Here is a 22553-nt window from a genome sequence, read left to right as displayed (position 1 = left end):
AATAAATCAACAAATTTGGTAAAGTTGCAGGATACAAAATTAATACACAAAAATCTGTTGTATTTCTATACACTAATAATGAACTACTAGAAATAGAAATTGAGAAAACAATTCCAGTTACAATTGCTTTAAAAAGAATAAAATACATTAAGAATAAGTTTAACTAAAGAGGTAAAAGGCCTGTACTCTGAAAACTAGAAGACTTTCATGAAAGAAATTAAAGAAGACACAAATAAATGGAAAGCTATTCTGTGCTCATGGACTGGAAGAATTAATACTGTTAAAACGTCCATACTACCCAAATCAATCTACAAATTTAATGCAATCCCTAAAAATTAGAATGGCATTTTTCACAGAAATAGAACAAACAGTCCTAAAATTTGTTTGGACCCACAAAAGACTCTGGATGAAGGAATCTTGGGAAAAAGAACAAAGATGGCAGCATCATACTTCCTGATTTCAAATTACATTACAAAACTATTGTAATCAAAACAGTAAGGCATTGGCATTAAAACATAGGGATGTGATTACCTGGGTGGCTCAGTCGATGGAGCTTCAGACTTTGGCTCAGGTTATCATCTTACAGTTCATGCGTGCAAGCCCCACACCGGGCTTGCTACTGTCAGCGCAGAGCCTGCTTGAGATCCTCTGTCCCCCTCTCTCTCTGCCCCTCCCCAGCTCATGCTTTCTCTCTCTCAAAAATAAATACTTAATTTTTTAAATAAGAAATAAATAAAACACAGGGACCAATGGAGCAGAACAGAGAGGCAGAAATAAATCCATGCATATATGGTAAATTAATTTACAACAAAGTAGGCAAGAGTATACAATGAGGAAAGGACAGTCTCCGCAATAAATGGTATTGAGAAAATCACATAGCCACATGCAGAATAAAGCTGGACCACTATCTTCCAACATACACAAACACTAGCTCAAAATTAATTACAGACTTGAACAAAAGACCTGAAACATAAAAGTCCTAAAAGAAGAGAGGTAGGCAGTAATCTCCTTGATCTTGGTCCTCACAATGAATTTTTGGATTTGACACAAAAGCAAAAATAAACAAGTGGAACTGGATCAAGCTAAAAAGCTTTTGCACAGCAAAGGAAGCCATCAACAGAATGAGAAAACAACCTACTAAATGAGAGAAAATATTTGCAAGTCATGTATCTGATGAGGCGTTAATACCCAAAATATATAGAAAACTCATATAAGAAAAACAAACAATCCAATTAAAAAATAACAGAGGATCTGAACAGACATTTTTTGCAAAGAAAGACATACAAATGGCCCACAAATACATGAAAAAAATGCTCAACATCACTAGTCATCAGGAAAACGCAAATCACAACCACAAGAAGATACCACCTGACACCTGTGAGAATGGCTATTATCAAAAGGACAAGAAATAACAAGTGTTAAGGAGGATGTGGAGAAAAGGGAATCCTTGTGCACTGTTGGTAGGAATGTAAATTGGTGAAGCCACAATGAAAAACAGTATGGCATTTCCTCAAAAAATGAAAACTAGAATTACCATATGAGCCAGAAATTCCACTTCTAGGTATTTATCTGAAAGAAACAAAAACACTAACTTTAAATGATACATGCATCCCCATCCTCACTGTAGCATTATTTACAGTGGCCAAGGCACAGAAGCTACCCAGGTGTCCAGAAATGGATGAATGGATAAAGAAAATTGGCTATTATTCAGTCACAAAATGGACTATTATTCAGTCATAAAAAAGGGAAATGCTGTCATTTGCAACAACATAGATGAGCCTTGAAGGAATTACATGCTAAGTGAAATAAGTCAACAGAGAGTACCAATATAATATTATTTCACGTACATGTGGAATCTAACAACAAACAAATACAGACAAGCAAAGAAAAACAAGCTCACAAAGAGAACAGATAGGTGGTTACCAGAGGCAGGAGGTGGGTGATTGGCAAAATGGGACAAGGAGTTGAAAAGTATAAAGTTTCAGTTATAAAATACGTAACTTATGAAGATATAAGGCACTGCATGACGAGTGTAGTTAACACTACACTATATTGTATAGTTGAAAGTTGCTATGACAGTAGATCTTAAAAGTTCTCAGTACCAGGGAAAAAACTTCATAACTATGTGCAGTGCTAGATGTTAACTAGATTTGTCACTGTAATCATTTTGCTGTATGTGCATGCAAATACTGAATCATTATCTTGTACACTTGAATGTAATATAATGTTATATATAAATTATATCTCAATTTAAAAGAAAGTTCTTCGGGGAGAAGGAGTATGCTGTCAGATAGAAATGAGCACTGGAAATAGTGAACAGCATTTATAAGGTACAGAACATATATAGAGGTCACACTGTTTTCACTTCTTATACTCCTTGCTTTTTTTATGAGAACAAAAAGTCATCTGTAAATAAAGAAAAGATGAGAAATAATGGGAGAAAGAAATGAAAGTAAACCACTCACTATTAGGCTTTTATATTATAAAAGTGGTACAGTAGACTGTGATGAGTTTAATAGGTACATTGCAAATCCTGTAAGAACTGAGAAATATTTTTAAAGAGGTAAATTAAAAATCCAATAGCAGGGGCACCTGGGGGGTTCGGTGAATTGAGTGTCTGATTCTTGATTTCGGCTCAGGTCATGATCTCACAGTTTGTGAGATCAAGCCCCACATCGGGCTCCACACTGACAGCAAGGAACCTGCCTGGAATTCCCTCTCTCCCTCTCTCTCTGCCCCTCTCCCATTCACGCTGTCTCTCAAAATAAATAAATAAACTTAAAAAAAGAAAAATCCAATAGCAAAGATAAAACGGAAGCATTAAATAATTCTCAGTACAAACTTTTTAAAGGAGAAAAAAAGGACCAAAAACATAAATAGAAAGCCACTAGTAACATTAAATCCAATCATACAAAGAAATATGTTAAATGTAAAGTGCTTGAGTACAAGAGACAGTATCTAAAACTGAAAAATACAGAGGGAGGAAGCAAAAAACACATTCTTGAGGAAGAGAGAAGTAAACGTCAAGTGACAGATATGCCCCTTCACAGAAAATTCTGGGACAGGGAGAAGAATGCTGGTTTTCATTAGTCTTGCCTAGGACTTGTAGGGGCACCTGGGTGGCTCAGTCATTTGAGCGTCCGACTGCGGCTCAGATCATGATCTCACAGTTCATGAGTTTGAGCCCCGCGTTGGACTCTGCTGACAGCTCAGAGCCTGGAGCCTGCTTCTGCTTCTGTGTCTCCCTCTCTCTCTGCCCCTAATCCACTCGCATTCTGTCTCTGTCTCTCTCAAAAATAAAAATAAACATTAAACAAAATTTATAGGACTTGTAATATAACTACACATGGGAATTCTTTTCGAAATTTTTATTGTGGTAAAATACACACAAAATCTACCAACTTAATCATTTTTAAGTGTACAGTTCAGTGATACTAAGTACATTCATATTGCTGTACATCTATCACCATCATCCATCTCCAGATCTCCTTTCATCTGGTGGAGCTAAAACCCTGTATCCATTAAACGACGACTCCCTGTCCGCTCTCCCCATAACCCCTGGCAACCATATTTTTTTTCTCTCTGATTTTGACTACTCTAAGGATCTCACATAAGTAGAATCATGCAGTATTTGTCTTTTGTGATTAATTTACTTCACTTAGCATAATGTCCTCAAGGTTCATGCATGTTGTGCCATATGTCAGAATTTCCTTCCTTTGTAAGGCTTACTAACACTCCATTGTGTTCGTAGACCACATTTTCCTTATCCATTCATCTGTTCATGGACACTTGGGTTGCTTCCATGCTTTGGTTAATTGTACATAATGCTGCTATGAACTAGGTGTGCAACTGTCTCTTTGAGACCTTGCATTCAAATCTTCTGGGCGTATACCAAGAAGTGGAAATACTAGATCACATGGTAATTATGTTTTTAATTTTTTGAGGAACTATCATACTATTTTCCAAAGCAACTATACCATTTTACACTCCCACCAACAATGATCAAGGGCTCCAATTTCCAAACATCCTTGCCAACACTTCTTATTTTGTTTTTTTGTTTTTTTTAATAGTAGACACCCTAGTGGATTTCCCTAATGATTAGTGATGATGTGCATCTTTTCATGTCCTTACTGACCATTCATGTATCTTCTTTAGAGAAATGTCTAATCAAGTCCTTTTCCCATTTCTAATTTGGGTTGTTTTTTTTATTATTGTTGAGTTTTAGGAGTTCTCCATATATTCTGGATAATAATACCTTATAAAATATATGATTTGCAAATATTTGTCCTATCATGAGTTTTGCTTTTCACTCTGTTGATAGCATGCTTTGATACACAGTTTTTAATTTTCACAAGGTCCAATTTGTCCACTTTTTCTTTTTTTGTCTGGGCCTTTGGTGTCATATACAAGAAATGACGGCTAAACCCAATGTTGTGAAGCTTTTGCCTTATCTGTTAAGACTCTATAGTTTTAGCCCTTACATTTAGGCCATTGATCCATTTTTATTTGGTTTTTGTATATAAAGTGAGGTAGGGGTTCAGCTTCATTGTTTTGCATGTGGTTAAACAACTTTCCCAGCAATATTTATGGAAGAGACTATTCTTTCTCCTTTGAATAGTCTTGGCACCCTTGCTGAAAATCATTTGACCTTATATGTTAGGGTTTATTTCTGGGCCTCTGTTCCAATGGTCTGTATGTCTACATTTAAGCCATTATCACACTGTTTGAATTACTGTAGCTTTGTAACATGTATACATATACGTAACATGTTGAAATAAATGGCAAGTCTTCCAACTGTGTTCCTTTTCAAGACTCTTTTAGCTACTCAAGAGTCCCTTCATATTTCACATAAGCCTTAGGACAGATTTTTCTGTTTCTTCAAAAAACATCTTTGGGATTTTGAGAGGGTCACCTTGGGTAATAGACATCTTAACAATATTAAGTTTTCCAATCTTTAAACAAGGGATGTCTTTCCATTTGTTTACCTCTTCTTCAATTTCTTTCAGCAACGTTTTGTACTTTTCATTGTACAAGTCTTTTACCTCCTTGGTTAATTCCTAAGCATTTTATTCTTCTTGATGCCATTGTAAATGTAATTGTTTTTTCAATATACTTTTCAGATTGTTCATAATTAGTGCACAGAAACACAACTGATTTTTGAGTCTTGATTTTGTATCCTGTTACTTTGCTGAATTCATTTATTAGTTCTAAGGGGTGTGTGTATGTGTAATCTTTAAGGTTTTCTACATATAAAATCATATCATCTGTGAAAAGAGATAATTTTACTTCTTTGCTTCCAATTCAGATGCCTTTTATTACTTTTTCTTGCTTAATTAATCTAGCTAGGATTTTCAGTATTATGTTGAAAAGAAGTGACAAAATTAGTCATCCTTGCTTTTTCCTGATCTTAGAAGATAAGCTTTCAGTCTTTCACTACTGAGTATGATGCTTCCTGTGGGTTTTTCATATATAGCTTTTATTACATTGAATTTGTTTCCTTCTGTTTCTAAACTGTTGAATGTTTGTGCTTGTTTGTTTTGTTTCATGAAAGGGTGTTGAATCTTGTTATAAGCTTTTCATCACTCGAGATGATTATGTTGGTTTTGTCTTTCATTCTGTTAATTTGGTGTACTGCACTGATTAATTTTCATATTGAATCATCCTTGCATTCCAGAAATAAATTCCACTTGGTCATGGCATATAATCCTTTCAATGTGATTCAGTTTCCTAGTGTTTTGTTGAGGATTTTTGCATCAGTGTTCATAAGGGATAAGTTTTCTTTTCTTATAGTGACTTTTCCTGACTGTAGTAACAGGGTAGTACTGGGTCCATAAAATGAGTTGGGAAGACTTCTCTCCTCTTCAATTTTTTGGAAAAGTCTGAGAAGTGGTGGCATTAGTTATTCTTTAAATGTTTGGTAGAATTCACCAGTGAAGCCATCAAGTCCAAGGCTTTTTTCTTTGTTGGGAGTTTTCTGATCACTAATTCAATCTATATATGAGTTACTTTACTTAAAATATTTTTAAGTGTGATTTAAAACACACACAAACTGGGGCGCCTGGGTGGCTCAGTCGGTTGGGCGTCCGACTTCAGCTCAGGTCACGATGTCACGGTCCGTGAGTTCGAGCCCCGCGTCTGGCTCTGGGCTGATGGCTCAGAGCCCGGAGCCTGTTTCCGATTCTGTGTCTCCCTCTCTCTCTGCCCCTCCCCCGTTCATGCTCTGTCTCTCTGTCTCAAAAATAAAATAAAACGTTAAAAAAAAATTTAAGAAAAAACACACACACACACAAATTGCCTATTTTTATGTACCAGAACTTGTGGATAAATTATGAACAAAACAATACAGTCCTTGCTAATACAATATTCATAGAAAACAGGTGCCTGTATTTTGAGAGATCTGGGGTCTTGTTCCATTTTTTTCTTTTTCATGTCTGAATTTTCCAATGTTGTTGGAAGGAAGAAACTTTATGGAGGGTAATCTGGAAGTATTTATCAAATGCTTAAAACTTGTTTCTATCCTCTGTAATCCATTAACTCCACTTAAAACAGCCACAAAGCAATAACCAACATCTATAACTATTTCTTTAAAAGGATGTCTTCTTGGGGCGCCTGGGCAGCTCAACTGGTTAAGCGTCTGACTTCGGCTCAGGTCATGATCTCGTGGTTTGTGGGTTCGAGCCCACGTCAGGCTCTGTGCTGACAGCTCAGAGCCTGGAGCTGCTTCAGATCCTGTGTCTCCCTTTCTTTCAATGCCCCTCCCCGGTTCATGCTCTGTCTCTGTCTCTCAAAAATGAATACACATGAAAAAAAATTAAAAGTATGTCTGTTGTTATTTAAGAACTAGAAAAAGTTAATGTCCAATACAAAAGAAAATAAGCCAAAATAAACTGTGGTGTACTCTGATAATTTTGCAGTCATTAATAACTAGGTTTTCAAAGACTATTTAAAGATAAGTAAATATATTCAAATTATGTTTTCAAGTAAAGGGGAGAAATGAACAATAAGATCATAATTCTAGTGTTTAATTCATGTGTATAAAATCAAATAAAAAGACAAGATGATTGAAAAAATAACAATTATAATGGCAAGCTCTATCTAGTCATGAGATCAATACTTCAATGTATACATTATTACATTTCAATTTTACAAATTTCCTGCACTTTTATGAAAATAAAATATAATTAACATTTATTTTAAATAAGTTTGACTTCTAGTAAGTCCGCAGCTTCACTTCATTGGTGATTATTTATCAGGATTCAATGATAAAAATAAGCTTGGATTCATAAAGAGAATTTAGCTGACTGAACACTCTTACAGAGACAGAGAACAGAATACCATCCTTTTATAGTGTCTCTGTAGAATTGTGTAGGGAATTCACTTTCTATGAAAAGCCTTGGGGAAATGATGATATGATTTCCAATTAAGTTAAAGAACAAGAGAGAGGATCATGATATATGCTGCAGTGGCATGATCACCTATTGGTGGAAGTATGGCAATGTCTTATGGGACCTCTGTTAGGAGAATGTCTACCTGAGGCACAGGCACAATAACATAACATAATATGACACACTATATCAGATGGCCACAGAAAATTGTCCCACAGTTAGCAAAATATTCAAGTGCAGTTTTTTTTCTGCTTTGAGTGGCTTTTTGCTATCACATTAACATGTATTTACTGTAGAACATGATATTTACAATAATAAAAGGTCAGGAACCAGATTTATTTCCCTAGCCCATCAATTCCAAGCATTCCAGACCACAAGAAACTCCGAATAAAGAGCTAATATATGTCTTCTTATTCAGTCACTTGCCAAATCAGGTAAGTAGAAATCCCGAAGTATTTTAACATCTCCCTAGCCTCTACTCCTTATTTTCACATACAATCAATCTCCCTAATGGTCTTCCTGTAATCTGGCGCATTATTGCCAAATAAATACTTAAACATATTTATATCAGAGATGGGACTACAAACTCCTCGTTCTAGCTTTTTAAAGATCTTTTATAACATGGCTTCAACCTACCCATACTACTAATTCTCTATTAATTAGTAATTAACTAATCTATTAATATTTCAAAACTGAAGTGAAACCCATTTCAGAGTACTGACCTCCAGAACTATAAGATAATAATTTTGTGTTGTTTTATGCCACTAAGTGTGTGGTAATTTGCTATGGAGCAGCACACCATCATATAATTTTCTCCATGAGGCACTTCTTTCTTGTTCTGGCCAGGTATTATTTTTTTGACTAATTTCCTTGCTATCATCTATAACAGTTATTTATAAACTCACCAACAGTCTCTAGTAAACTGTCAGTTTCCTGGGTCTAGGAAGGCTGCTCACCGACTTTTCTACTCCACCTCCCCCACCAAGGTCCTGTATAACGATAGTAACATATTATAGCACAATGATAAGGCAGGAATCCACAACTATATGTAAAAAAATGAATAAATAAATAAGCTTATAAATGTAGAGGAAATAATGTAATTAGAAAATCGCCATTTGGCAAATATCATAATAACAGCTAATTCATCCAATGAACATTAACAGATGCTAAAAACTAGTGAGTGATAGATGAGAAATAGTATAATTATGTAATCTCAATGTCAATTCCCACAAATATATATTAATTACAAAAGGAAAAAGCAAAGTTGCAGTGGAGAAGTGGCACACACCACTTCAATCAAGTGATCAAAGTTAACATTAGCAGGGGATTAGCATCCACCTGAGGGGATGCATTAATTCTGGAATATTCCTCCCCTGGTACATAATCCGTCCACTCCTGTGGAAACATCAGGCAAACCCAAAGTGAGAAGCACGTTACAAAAAACAACTGGCCTGTACTCTTCCAAAGTGTCAAGTTCATAAAAGTCAAGGAAAGATGAAGAACCGCTGCAGATGAAAGAACGCTAAAGAGATATGACAAGTAAACACATGTGATCCTGGATTAAATCTGCTCATTTGTGTTTCGTAGAGGATTGCTATTGGGTGACCTTTGCAAAACTTTCATCTTGGCAATTTAACCTCAAATGGTTTGCAAGGAGTTTATTTTTGCTATTGTGACTTCTGAATCTTTAAAATTATTTCCAATTTTAAATACAATAAAGACATTAACAAGGCCAATCACACAGCAGTCTGAGCCTAATGTTCTAAATCACCCATCACCTCCTGTCCCTCTCTCCCCCTTCCCTACCCTGCAGCCCAGCACATTACTCATAGGCCCATAATTTGAACTTTCCAGGAACTTCCTTTTTTAAGGAGGTGCATACCATTCCTTCTATCTAACTCTTCCATTCCATCTCTCAGGTGAAATTCTGCACATCCTTCAAAGACTGATGCAACGTTGCTTCCAGTGTGAAGGTGTCCACACACAGAGCTGGAACTTACATCTCCTTCTCCTGTGTTCCCAGTGAGCAACTGAAATGTTTCCTTCCATTGTAGAGCCTGTGTGCAGGGAGACTATAAGCAGTGTGGGGAAGAAGAAAAGGCAGAGGAATTCCTGAAGTGAACTAACGAGGCCTGTCACCTGATCCCCTTCACATGACGTGAAAGGTCTGGGGCCAGTTATCTGATCTCTCTGGACCTTAGGCCTTCAACTATGAAATTGAAATTATTGACAAAATCTTCACAAAATTGCTATGAAAACAGATAGATGTGTGAAGTAATATTGGGCATTCAAGAAAAATGAGATCCAGAAATAAGATTCTACTTCACAGTCGGTATGATGGCTATGAACAAGAACACAGCCAAGTGTCAGCAAGGATATAGAGAAACTGGAGCCCTCACACACTACCCAGGGGAATGTAAAATGGTGCGGCTCCTGTGGTAAAGATCCTGGCAATTACTCAGCAAGTTAAACGCAGAATTGCTACATGACCCAGCAACTCCACCCTAAGTATATGCCCAAGCGAACTGGAAACATGTTCACACAAAAACTCTTACACAAATGTTCATGGCAGTATTATTCAAAATAGCCAAAATGTGGGGAAAAAAACCCCAAATGCCCATGAACTGATAAACAGATACACAAATTGTGATTTATCTATGTAATGAAATAATATTTGGAATTAAAAAGAATTGATGTGCTGATCCACGGTACCACACGGATGAGCTCTAACATCATTATGCTAAGTGAATAAGCCAGACATGAAAGGCCACAGGTTACATAATTCTACTTACATGAACTATTCAGAATAGGCAAATCTATAGTGACAGAAGGTAGATTAATGGTTGCCAAGGGCTGAGGGGAAAGGAGGGTTGAGGGATAATAGCTAAATGATTCAGGGTTTCTTTCAGGGGTGATAGAGACATTCTAAAATTAAATTTGGTGATGGTCACCCAACTCTCTAAATAGGTTAAAAACCACCAACTGTATACTGTAAATGGACAGCGTATATCCGTTATAAATGGATAGGTGTACAGTGTGTGAATCACATCTCAATAGCGTTTTACAAAAACAGATCATCCCTTCCTTCAGCATGTTTTATGCTTACTTGGTTCTCTCCATTCTATAAGCACAGAAGTCACTACGGAGATGTTTGCGGAGATGTTTGAACTGAATGTGAGTTTGGTCGCAGAGTGTGCTTCAAATGTGAGCGGCGGTCTGCATTTGCAGAGGCGCTCCGTGCAGGACTGTCATCCTTCCTGGGGGACGTGGTCCCACTGCCGATCGGAGGAGCCCTCACAGCCATTCTGGTTCTGCAGGGCTTCCTGTCCCCCTGTCCAAATTGAGCAGGAGACAGGATGGCGTGGTGGCTCCCGTTCATGGACTGCGCCAACAGATTTTCACACAAGTAATCACACTGTTGAGAAAAGTCTTCACAATAGTGTTTTGACTGGTAAAAGCCACACTGAGCAATGGAGAGCAGTAGGAATTTCACAAACATTACAAAAAAAGCAAACTCAGAGTCACTTTTAAATAGCAATACCATTCAAGATAACTTAAAAACGCAAAGAATATAACTTTCCACAGATAATCTATTTAATATTCTTTAATAGATCTAATTTTTAACCGTACAAACTTGACTATACCATGAACCATCTAAAACTATGCTACTGGGGATTTTACATCAACGAAAGGATGAGATTTGCTTCTGTTGGTAAGGAGGTGATTCTTAACTGGACATTGCCTGCTCACCGCCAGATGAAGCTCAAAAGCTCACTATGAGACCCAACAACCCTTCTGGAAAGGGTTCTCTCCTTCAAATGCTGAGGCGTCTACCTGACACCTTCTTGTCATTTTGTAACTTCAACTACAATTCCAGCAGATTGCTTCCTCTGAAGGAAAAGAAGCCCATACATTTTAGTCCTCTCCGGAAAGACACTGAAAAGAATATGTAACAACGCTTTGGATTAAATTTATATCAGTGAAAAGCACCTTTACATTTTATACTTCACTCATTTTAAAAACTGGCCTTTCCCTTCTCTTTCTCCCTCTGAAAAGGCTCTTTTATCCGGAATTTATGAGAATCTGAGTATACACCAGGGACAACTAGACAGATCAGTACACACTGTTCTACTTTCAAGCGCCCTAATCGTTCTCAGATGTGCAATTACAGACACACACACACACGCACACGTGCACGCACGCATAAAAAACTGTAACAAATACAGCCAATACATTTTCTTCTGACAACAATGTAATTACAACCATAAAATAAAACTTAACGTAAAAATCTATGGGCATAAATGATGCTTAAAATATCAATTCACTTAAAGTAAAATAACTACAGCTAACAAGTTGTGGCACTAAATTACTAACAGAAACAAATCATTCATATAGACCAGTGTTAATTTCTTTTTATCTTTTACTATGTTCAAACCCTAAAAGTACATATATAAGTACAAAATATATATGACATAAGTTATATTACATATGTGTGCATATGAATATAAATATAAATTATTAGCAGTCTTAGCCTCAGCCTTGTCACCAAATTCCCATTTGTGGATTACCTGAGTACACAGCATTACATTCTCATGTCTTAGGGCCCCTTCTACCATCCATGGTTTCAAACCTTTCCTCTCTTGTGCAGTTAATAGGGACCTAACATCTTCGGTCACTCGAGTTTTCACATAAACCTACAGGCCAGCATACTCATGATCCATCACAAGCTTTAAGCAATTTTGTTTACTTTCTAATTGCCGTCACCCAATTTTTTCTTACTTTTCCTCTGCATATATTTTCATTATACTCTACTCTCTTGTTCATACTTTGATTAAGAGGCTGATTTACTTATATTTTATCACCACACCAAATGGGAAGCTTTCTGTGGTCCAAGGTGGTCCTGTGACCATGAAGGGCCAATCCCCTGCAACACCACAAGAAGAATCCCCCTTATGACACAGTTGATTCCCTCCTAGAAACAAGTATTCATACTGTGGATGAACATTTTAAAAAATTAAACATTTGACTTGTTGTTTATCCTGGTTTTCCTTAGCACTCTTAGCAGCCTTAGGAATAAATACATTTTAAAAGAGTAAATGAGATTTATCCCAGGAACACAAGCATATAAAAAGCATATGCAGCATATAAAAAGAAGTAAATATAATAATATCATATTAATAGAATAAAGGACTACCCTTTTATGATAACACAAACCAGTAACAGAAAGGAACTTCCTTAATCTGATAAAGGGCATCTACAAAAACTCTCAGCAAACACCACACTTTATGTGGAGAGACTGAGTATTCCCCTAAGATCAGGAACAAGAAAAGGATGTCTGATCTTGCCACTACTACTCAACAACGCACTAGAAGGTCTAGCCAGATAAAAAAGGAACCAATAAAAGGAATCCAAAATGGAAAAGAGGAAGTAAATGTTTCTCTACTTAGAGATGACACAATTTTGCATATAGAAAATTCTAAGGAATACACACACATGCGCGCGTGCACACACACAGAAAATATTAGAGCTAATGAATTCAGCAAGCTTCAGAATATAAGATCATTGTACAAAAATAAATTATATTTCTACACAACAGCAATGAATAATCTAAAGATGAATTAAGAAAACAATTCCATTTATAATATTTTAAAAATGAAAAGACCAGAAAAAGACATAACAAGAAAACTAAATACCAATACTCCTTCTGAAATCAATACAAAAATCCTCAACAAAATAGTAGCAAACTAAACTCACCAGCACATTTAAAATGATTATATAGCATGAAACTATGGGGGGGGGGGAACTCCCACACAATTATCTCAACAGATATAAAAAAAAGCATTAGACAAAATTCAACATCCTTTTGTGATAAAAACACTCAAAACTAAGAAAAGAGGGAGGGAACTTTCTTAACATGATATAGGACATGTAATAAATATCTACAGATAACATCATGCACAATGGTGACAGACTGAAATTTTTCTGCCCTAAATTAGGAAAAAGATAAGAATGCCTACTTTAACTTCTATATTCCACATTGTACTGCAAGTCCTAGCCAGAACAACGAGTCAAGAAGCAAAATTAAAGGCATTCAAATTGGAAATTTTAATATTTTGGAACTTCTGTTCTCTTGACAGACTACACAATTCTATGCAATAAAATCCCATAGAGTACACACATACACACACACACACACACACACACACACACACACACACACAAACTAGTAGAGCTAATAAACTCAGTAAAGTTTCAGGATATAAAATTAACTGTGTTTCTGCATTCCAGAAATAAACAATTCAAAGGGAAATAAATAAAATAATTATATTTCTAGTACATTCTAAAAGAATATAATACCTAGGAATAAATTTAACCAATGATATGAAAGACTTATATGATGAAAACTAAAACATACCACTGATAGAAATTAAAGACCTAAAAAAGTGAAAAGACAGCTCATATTCATGGGTTGGAAAACTTAATACTGTTGAGATGGCACTACTCCCTAATATTCAGTGTAATCCTTCTCAAAATCCCAACAGTAATCTCTCTAGAAAAGAAAAATCCAATCTTCAAATTCATATAGAACTGCAAGGGGTAAAAGATCTGTATGCTGAGAACTATAGAAAGCTTATGAAGGAAATTGAAGAAGATATAAAGAAATGCTCATGGATTGGAAGAATAAATATTGTTAAAATGTCAATACTACCCAAAGCTATCTACACATTCAATGCAATCCCAATCAAAACTGCACCACCATTCTTCTCGAAGCTAGAACAAGCAATCCTAAAATTTGTATGCAACCACAAAAGACCCCAAATAGCCCAAGTAATTTTGAAGAAGGAGACCAAAGCGGGAGGCATCACAATCCAAGACCTTAGCCTCTACTACAAAGCTGTAATCAAAACAGCATGGTATTGGCACAAAAGCAGACACATAGACCAATGGAATAGAATACAGACTCCAGAAATGGACCCACAAAAGTATGGCCAACTAATCTTTGACAAAGCAGGAAAGAATATCCAATGGAAAAAAAAAAGACAGTCTCTTTAACAAATAGTGCTGGGAGAGCTGGACAGCAACATGCATAAGAATGAAACTAGACCGCTTTCTTACACCATTCACAAAAATAAACTCAAAATGGATAAAGGACCTGAATGTGAGACAGGAAACCATCAAAACCCTAGAGGAGAAAGCAGGAGGAAAAATCCTCTCTGACCTCAGCCGCAGCAATTTCTTACTTGACACCTCCCCAAAGGCAAGGGAATTAAAAGCAAAAATGAACTATTGGGACCTCATCAAGATAAAAAGTTTCTGCACAGCAAAGGAAACAATCAACAAAACTAAAAGGCAACCAATGGAATGGGAAAAGATATTTGCAAATGACATATTGGACAAAGGGCTAGTATCCAAAATCTATAAAGAACTCACCAAACTCCACACCCGAAAAACAAATAATCCAGTGAAGAAATGGGCAGAAAACATGAATAGACACTTCTCTAAAGAAGACATCTAGATGGCCAATAGGCACATGAAAAGATGCTCAATGTCGCTCCTTACCAGGGAAATACAAATCAAAACCACACTCAGATATCACCTCACACCAGTCAGAGTGGCTAAAATGAACAAATCAAGAGACTATAGATGCTGGTGAGGATGTGGAGAGACAGGAACCCTCTTGCACTGTTGGTGGGAGTGCAAACTGGTGCAGCCTCTCTGGAAAACAGTGTGGAGGTTCCTCAAAAAACAAAAAATAGATCTACCCTATGACCCAGCAATAGCACTGCTAGGAATTTACCCAAGGGATACAGGAGTGCTGATGCAGAGGGGCACTTGTACCCTAATGTTTATAGCAGCACTTTCAACAATAGCCAAATTATGGAAAGAGCCTAAATGGCCATCAACTAATGAATGGATACAGAAATTGTGGTTTATATACACAATGTAACACTATGTGGCAATGAGAAAGAATGAAATATGGCCTTCTGTAGCAATGTGGATGGAACTGGAGAGTGTTATGCTAAGTGAAATGAGTCATACAGAGAAAGACAGATAGCATATGTGGATCCTGAGAAACTTAACAGAAGACCATGGGGGAGGGGAAGAAAAAAAAAAGGTTAGAGAGGGAGGGAGCCAAAATATAAGAGACTCTTAAAAACTAAGAACAAACTGAAGGTTGATAGGGGGTGGGAGGGTGCTCCCTGATGGGTATTGAGGAGGGCACCTGTTGGGATGAGCACTGGGTGTTGTATGGAAACCAATTTGACAATAAATTTCATATTAAAAAAAAACTGCAAGGGGACACAGAGAGCCAAAATTATCTTGAAAAATAAAAACAAAGTTGAAGTATTCACACTTCCGAATTTCAAAACTGATTACAAAGCAATAGTGATCAAAATAGTGTGGTACATCCTAGCTAATGCAATAATACAAGAAAAAGAAACAAAATGTATACTGATTGGGAAGAAAAATATAAAACTTTGTTCACAGATGACATGATGTCTGTGCAGAATACCCAAAGACACTGGCAAAAAAACCTCTTGGAACCAACAAGTGATATAGCAAGGTTTCAGGATACAAGTTTAATATATAAACATTTTTCTGAATATCAGCTTTTCTGTATATCAGCAATGATCAAGTGAAATTTGAAATAAAAATCATACCATTTACATTAGCACCCAAAATAATGAAATATGTATAAAATCTAACAAAATATGTACAAGGTCTAATGAGGAAATCTATAAAAATCTGTGAAATAAAACAAAAAACTAAATAAATGGAGAGATATTCCATGTTCATGAATAAGAAGACTCAATATTATCAAGATGACAGTTCTACTTAACATGATCTATAGATTCAATGCAAGCCCAAAGAAAATCTCAGCAAGTTATTTTGTGAATATTGTCAGGTATTTCAAAGTTTATATGGAGAGGCAAAAGATCCAGAACATACATACAATATTTAAGAAGAACAATTTGAAGGACTGACATTATACAGCTAGTATGCTTATATGTAACTGAGCTTGTTAGTAATCAAGACAGCATAGTGTTAGCAAAAGAACAGACAAATAGCTCAATGGAACAGAATGGAGAGCCCAGAAATAGACCCACAAAAGTATAGTCAACTGATCTTTGACAAGGAACAAAGGCAACAGAATGGAGCAAAGATGGTCTTTTGAACAAATGGTGCTGGAAAAACTGGATGCCCACGTACCAAAAAAAAAAAAAAGAGGAGAGAGAATCTAGACGCAGACCTTGCATCCTTCACAAAAATCAACTCAAAATGGATCACAGATGTAAATATGAAATTCAAAATAATTAAACTCCTAAAGGATAACATAGGAGAAAACCTAAATGACCTTGGGTTGGTGATGATTTTTTAACATAACACCAAAGACACAATCCATGAAATAAATAATTAATAAGCTGGACTTCATTAAAATTAAAATTTTCTGCTCTGCTAAAGACACTGTCAAGGGAATGAAAAGACAATTTACAGAGTGGGGGAAAATATTTCAAAAGATACATATGATAAAAGACTTGTTCAAAATACACAAAGAATTCTTAAAACTTGACAATAAGAAAACAAACAACCCAACTAAAAAATGGGATAAAGAGCTGAACAGACACCTCACCAAAGGAGACTTACAGATGGCAAATACACACATGAAAATATGTGCCACACCATATGTCAACAGAGAAATGCAAATTAAAACAACAAGACACTCACTATACACCTATTCAAATGGCTAAAATCCAAAACACTGACAACACCAAATGCTGGTGAGAATGTAGAGCAACAGGAATTCTCAGTGTTGCTGGTGGAAATGTAAAGTTTTACAGTCACTTTGGAAAATAGTTTAGCAGGCTGTTACAAAACTAAGCATCCTTTACCATACCATTCAACAGTATCATTCTTTGAAGTTATCCAAGGAGTTGAAAACATGTCCACACAAAAATCTGCATATGGATGTTTATAGCAACTCCATTCATAATTGCCCAAACATCAAAACAACCAAGATGTGTTTCAGTCGATAAATGAATATATAATCTGAGATACAACCAGACAGTGGAGTATTATTCAACACTAAAAAGAAGTGAGCTATCAAGCCATGAGAAGATGTGGAGGAACCTCAAATGCATATTCCTAAGTGAAAGAAGCCAGTCTGAAAAGCCTACCTACTGTATGTTTCCAACTATATAACATTCTGGAAAAGGCGAAACTATAAAGACAGCAAAAAAAAGAAAAAAAAGTTACTGGCTGCCAAGAGTTCGGGGAGTGAGAAAGAAGACTAGGCAGAACACAGAGGATTTTTAGGGCAGTGAAAATATTCTGTGCGATACCAAAATGATGGTCTACATGTCTTTAGGCACTTGTACAAATCCACGGAATGCACAATACCAAGGGTAAACCATGAGTAAACTATCTACTTTTGGGTGATAATGATGTCAATGTAGGTTCATCAATTCCAACAAATGTATCACTGTGGTAGGGAATGTTGATACTGGCAGCTGGTTGTGCATACGTGAAGGAGGAGGTATAAAGGATATCTCTGTACCTTCCTCCCAATTTTTCTGTGAACTTAAAATTTTTCTAAAAACTAAAGTAAAAAAATAGGATGATACTGGCATAAGGATAGGTGTATATACAGACCAATGGAATAGAATCGAGAATCCAGAAATGAACCTGAATATCTGTGGCCAACTTCTTTTCAACAATGGTACCAATACCATGTGATGGAGAAAGAATAGGCTTTTTTAATAAATGGCACTGGTTAAACTGGACCATATCCAAAAGAATGAAGCTGAACCCCTACCTTACTTCATATACAAAAATTAAATCAACATGGATCAACAAGTCAAATATAAAAGCTAAAAGTATAAAATCCATAGAAAAAAACATAGTGGTAAATCCTCACAACCTCAAATTTGGCAGTGGATTCTTGTATTTAATACCAAAGCATGATGAATGAATGAAAAAATAGATAAATTGGACTTCATCAAAACTAAAAACTATTTTATGGCAAAATACATTATCAAGAATGTGAAAATACAATCTATAGAATGTGGTAAGACATCTGTAAATCATTTATGCAATATAGGTTAGTAAGTGGAAACAATTTTTAAATAATATATAAATAATAAAAATATAACCCAATGTTTTAAAAAAAACAGCAAAAGATTTAAATAAATATTTCTCAAAAGATATGCAAATGGCCCATAACCACATGAGCAGATGATCAACATCACTGATCATTAGAGAAGTACACATCAAAACCACAATAAGATACCACTTCACACCCAGTAGGATGGGTTTAATTAAGAAAACAGAAAAGAACAAGTTTCTTTGAGAAGTAAGGATGTTGAGAAGTAAGAATTACCACATGTTGCTAGTGAGAATATTAAAATGGCACAGGTACTTCAAAAAACAGTTGTCGGTTCCTCAAAATGTTAAACATAGAATTATCATATGACCCAGCAATTCTACAATGGGTATACACCAAGGAGAAGTGAAGACACATGTCCACACAGAAAACTGTACATGAATGCTTATAGTAGTACTAGTTAAAATAGCTAAAGGTACAAACCAAATGTCCAACAGATGAATGGACAGACAAATCATGGCGTGTGTACATACAATAGAATAGTATTCAATCGTAAAAAGGAATGAAATAGTGATACACGCTACAACTTGGATGAACACTGAAAACATTACACTAAGTAAAAGAAGCCAAATACAAACACGTATTATAGGATTCTTTTTTATATAATATGTATAATATATCAAGAATGGGCAAATTCACAGAAAGCAGAGTAGAGGTTACAAGGGGATGAGAGCAGGGAGTGGGGAGTATCTACTTAATAAGTACAGAACGTTTTTATTAAGTGATGGAAGTTTTGAAACTAGAGAGCTAGTGGTTGCATAACACTCTGAATATACTACCACTAAATTGTACACTTTATTCTTTTCAGTTTATTTATTTATTTTGAGAGAGAGCACAAGCTTGAGCAGGAGAAGTGCAGAGAGAGGGGGAGAGAAAGAATCTCAAGCAGGCTCCAGGTTGTCAGCATGGAGCCTGATGTGGGGCTTGAACCTACGAACCGTGAGATCATAACCTGAGCTGAAACCAAGAGTCAGATGCTTAACCAATGAGCCACCCAGACGCCCCTAAATTATACACTTTAAAATGGTTAATTGTGTGTCATGTAAATTTCACTTCAAATAAGAAAAAACAGAATACCTTGGAACAAATTTAATGAAGTATAAGACTTACAGACTGAAACCTACAAAATATCATTGAAAGAAAACTAGAAGTGGAAAGGTGTCCCAAGTTTATGGGTTGAAAATTTTAATATTTTCGAGATGGCTAATTCCTAAATTGATACAGATCAATCCCTATCAAAATTTGCATTGACTTTTTTTGGACAGAAATTGGCAAGCTAATTCTAAAATTCATAGGGATATGTTTGCAAGTGACTCAGAACAGCCAAAACAATCTTGAGAAAGAAGAAAATAGATTAAAGGACTCACAATTCCTATTTTCAATACTTACTACAAAGTTACAGTAATCAAGATAGTCTGGTACTGGCCTAAGGGTAGACATATAAAGGAATGCAATAGAATTGAGAATCCAGAAATAAACTCATGTATCTATAGTCAACTGTTTTTTCAATAATTCTGCCAAGGCCAATCAATAGGAAAGCAGAGTCTTTAGTGACAAGTCTTTGTGACCAAAGATTAGGCAGTGCTTTCTTAGCAAAAGCACAACAAAGGGAAAAAAAAAAAAACAGATAAATTGGACTTCATCAAAATTAAAAACTTCTGTGCTTTAAAAGAAGCCATCAAGAACCTTTTGGGATGAGCACTGGGTGTTGTATGGAAACCAATTTGACAGTAAATTTCATATATTAAAAAATAAAAAAAAATTAAATAAAAAAAAAAAATTAAAAAAAAGAATAAAATTTTAATCTTTTAAAAAAAAAATAAAAAAAAAAAATAAAGTGCTGAGGCAAGGCCACAGAGAAAGACAAAAAAAAATAAAATAAAATAAAAAAAAAATAAATAAAAGAAGCCATCAAGAAAGTGAAAACAACTGCAGCATCTAATATCCAAAGAACACTTACAACTCAATAATAAAATGACAAATGACCCAATTTAAAAGTGGGCAAAAGATTTGGATGGATATTTTTTGAGAGAAGATACACAAATGGCCAATAACCACAGTAAAAGATGTTCAATATCATTAGTCATTATAGAAATGCAAATCCAAAGGACGAGATCTACCTTCTACCCACTAGGATGGCTGTAATCAAGAAGACAGTAACATACTGGTGAGGATGTGGAGGAAGTAGAATTCTCATTCGTTGCCAGTGGGAATGTACACTGTGTGGCCCCCTTTGGAAAACAGTTTGTCAATTCCTCAAACAGAGTTACCTTATGACCCAGCAATGCCAGTCCTAGAATTATACCCAAAAGAAATTAAAACATATCACTCAAAAACTACCTAGAGGTAGGTTAACATGAAAGCTTATAGCAGCTTTATTCATAACAAACCAAATGGCCAGCTAATGAATGCATAAACAAAATGTGGTATATCTACACACTAAAATATTATTTGTAAACAAAAGGAATGATGTACTGAGACATGCTACAACATGAACTCAGAAAACATTACACTAAATCAAAGAAGCTACGACACAAGCCACATACTCTATGATTCCACGTGTGGCCAAGTGTCTAGAACAGTCAAATCCATAGAGATAGGGAGTGGTGGTTGCCTAGGCCTGCGAGGGAGAAGAAAATGAGGATGACATTCTTTGGGAGGTGATAAAAATCTCTGGTAATAGATAATGGTGATGGTTGTACCACCTTGTGAGTCTACTAAAAACCACTGAATTATACACTAAAAGGCAAAATTTATAATACGTGGATTATATCTCAGTAGGAAAAAGAAGTAGGTAAAGAATTTGCTACAGAGAAACAAAGGGTCGTATGAATTGGGGCTTAGAGGAGGGTAGTATTTTACTATATAAAAACACTCTGTAATGTGTAAAAGAAACACCAACAAGTATATAAGGTTTAGAGGTAGGTTAACTGAAAGATTCTAATTCAGACATTGTATAACAGGACAAAATCTCCTAAGAATTTTAAACCTAAGTCATAGGGAAGAAAATCTGACCCTAAAGCATAGACTATCACTAAATTCGTCTATGGGGACAACGCTTACTCAAATTTCAGAATGGTAATGGTATTTGTATATGCAATCAATTCCATGGGGAAAATGACAAACCTAGGTTGGTACTTTATTCACTTTATGAACTAAATAGTTTCTTACTCCCATCAAGCAGAACCTTCAAGCCTTGGCTTTATCTGGGGTATGGGAGCTTTGCCTCCTCAATTCTCAGTTCACGCTAATGATGGAAAGATTCTGGACAGGACAGGGGTGCCTGGGTGGCTCAGTCCGTTAAACATCTGACTTTGGCTCAGGCCATGATCTCACGGTCAGTGGGTTCAAGCCTCACGTCAAGCTCTGTGCTGACAGCTCAGAGGCTGGAGCCTGCTTCGGATTCTGTGTTTCCCTCTCTCTCTGCCCCTTTCCCACTCGTTCTCTCCCTCTCCCTCTCCTTCTCCCTCTCCCTCCCTCTCTCTCTCAAAAACAAATAAACATCAAAACATTTAAAACAAAGAAAGATTCTGGACATACAATTCTTAAAGTACTACACAGACTACTTCTCGACTGACACAGCACCAAGAGACGAGGTGATGAACTTAACCACAGACTCTATCCATGAAGTCTAGTGAGAACGAGCTACAGGCAGCAGAGAAGTGATTCCACTAAAGGAAATGGGAAACAGAGTGTGCTCTACCTCCAGACACACCAACTCAAACATGTTCTGAGATCTCGCAAACACTTCACCTCATCTTGAAGAACATTACTCTAAAGTTAACTTTAGCCAGTTTTACAGAAAAATAGGACAAACAACCCCTAATCTGTCTGCGTATCAAAATCAGAATTTGGGAAGATGTTACACATTTTATAAAACTTTTCTAGCTAACTGGATAGTTTAAATAGGTTGTGTTTTTTAAAAATTTGGCTTGGTTTTGTTTGTTGATTAGTTTTTAGTTTTTGAATTTTTTTCATGCCGTTTTGATGACAAATCCTTATTA

At 35.9% G+C, this 22553-nt stretch overlaps 1 protein-coding gene and 1 long non-coding RNA gene across 6 annotated transcripts in view; one reads left to right on the top strand and one right to left on the bottom strand.

Moving 5' to 3' along the window:
- The window catches only part of L3MBTL4 (L3MBTL histone methyl-lysine binding protein 4), a 447733-nt gene that overhangs the window by 249758 nt on the left and 175422 nt on the right, over window positions 1–22553 (bottom strand). The gene's annotated exons all lie outside the window — the stretch shown is intronic.
- LOC132665786 (uncharacterized) lies at window positions 1795–9686 on the top strand. Its single transcript, XR_009604276.3, has 3 exons — window positions 1795–1935; window positions 2258–2330; window positions 9305–9686. It is a non-coding gene; the product is annotated as an uncharacterized LOC132665786 (long non-coding RNA).

The sequence above is a fragment of the Panthera onca genome, chromosome D3, assembly GCF_046562875.1.
Source record: "Panthera onca isolate mPanOnc1 chromosome D3, mPanOnc1 haplotype 2, whole genome shotgun sequence".
In the NCBI taxonomy this organism is placed as follows: Eukaryota; Metazoa; Chordata; class Mammalia; order Carnivora; family Felidae; genus Panthera; species Panthera onca.
Note: the sequence above shows the minus strand (reverse complement) of the source record. Positions and strands in the feature narration are given on the sequence as shown.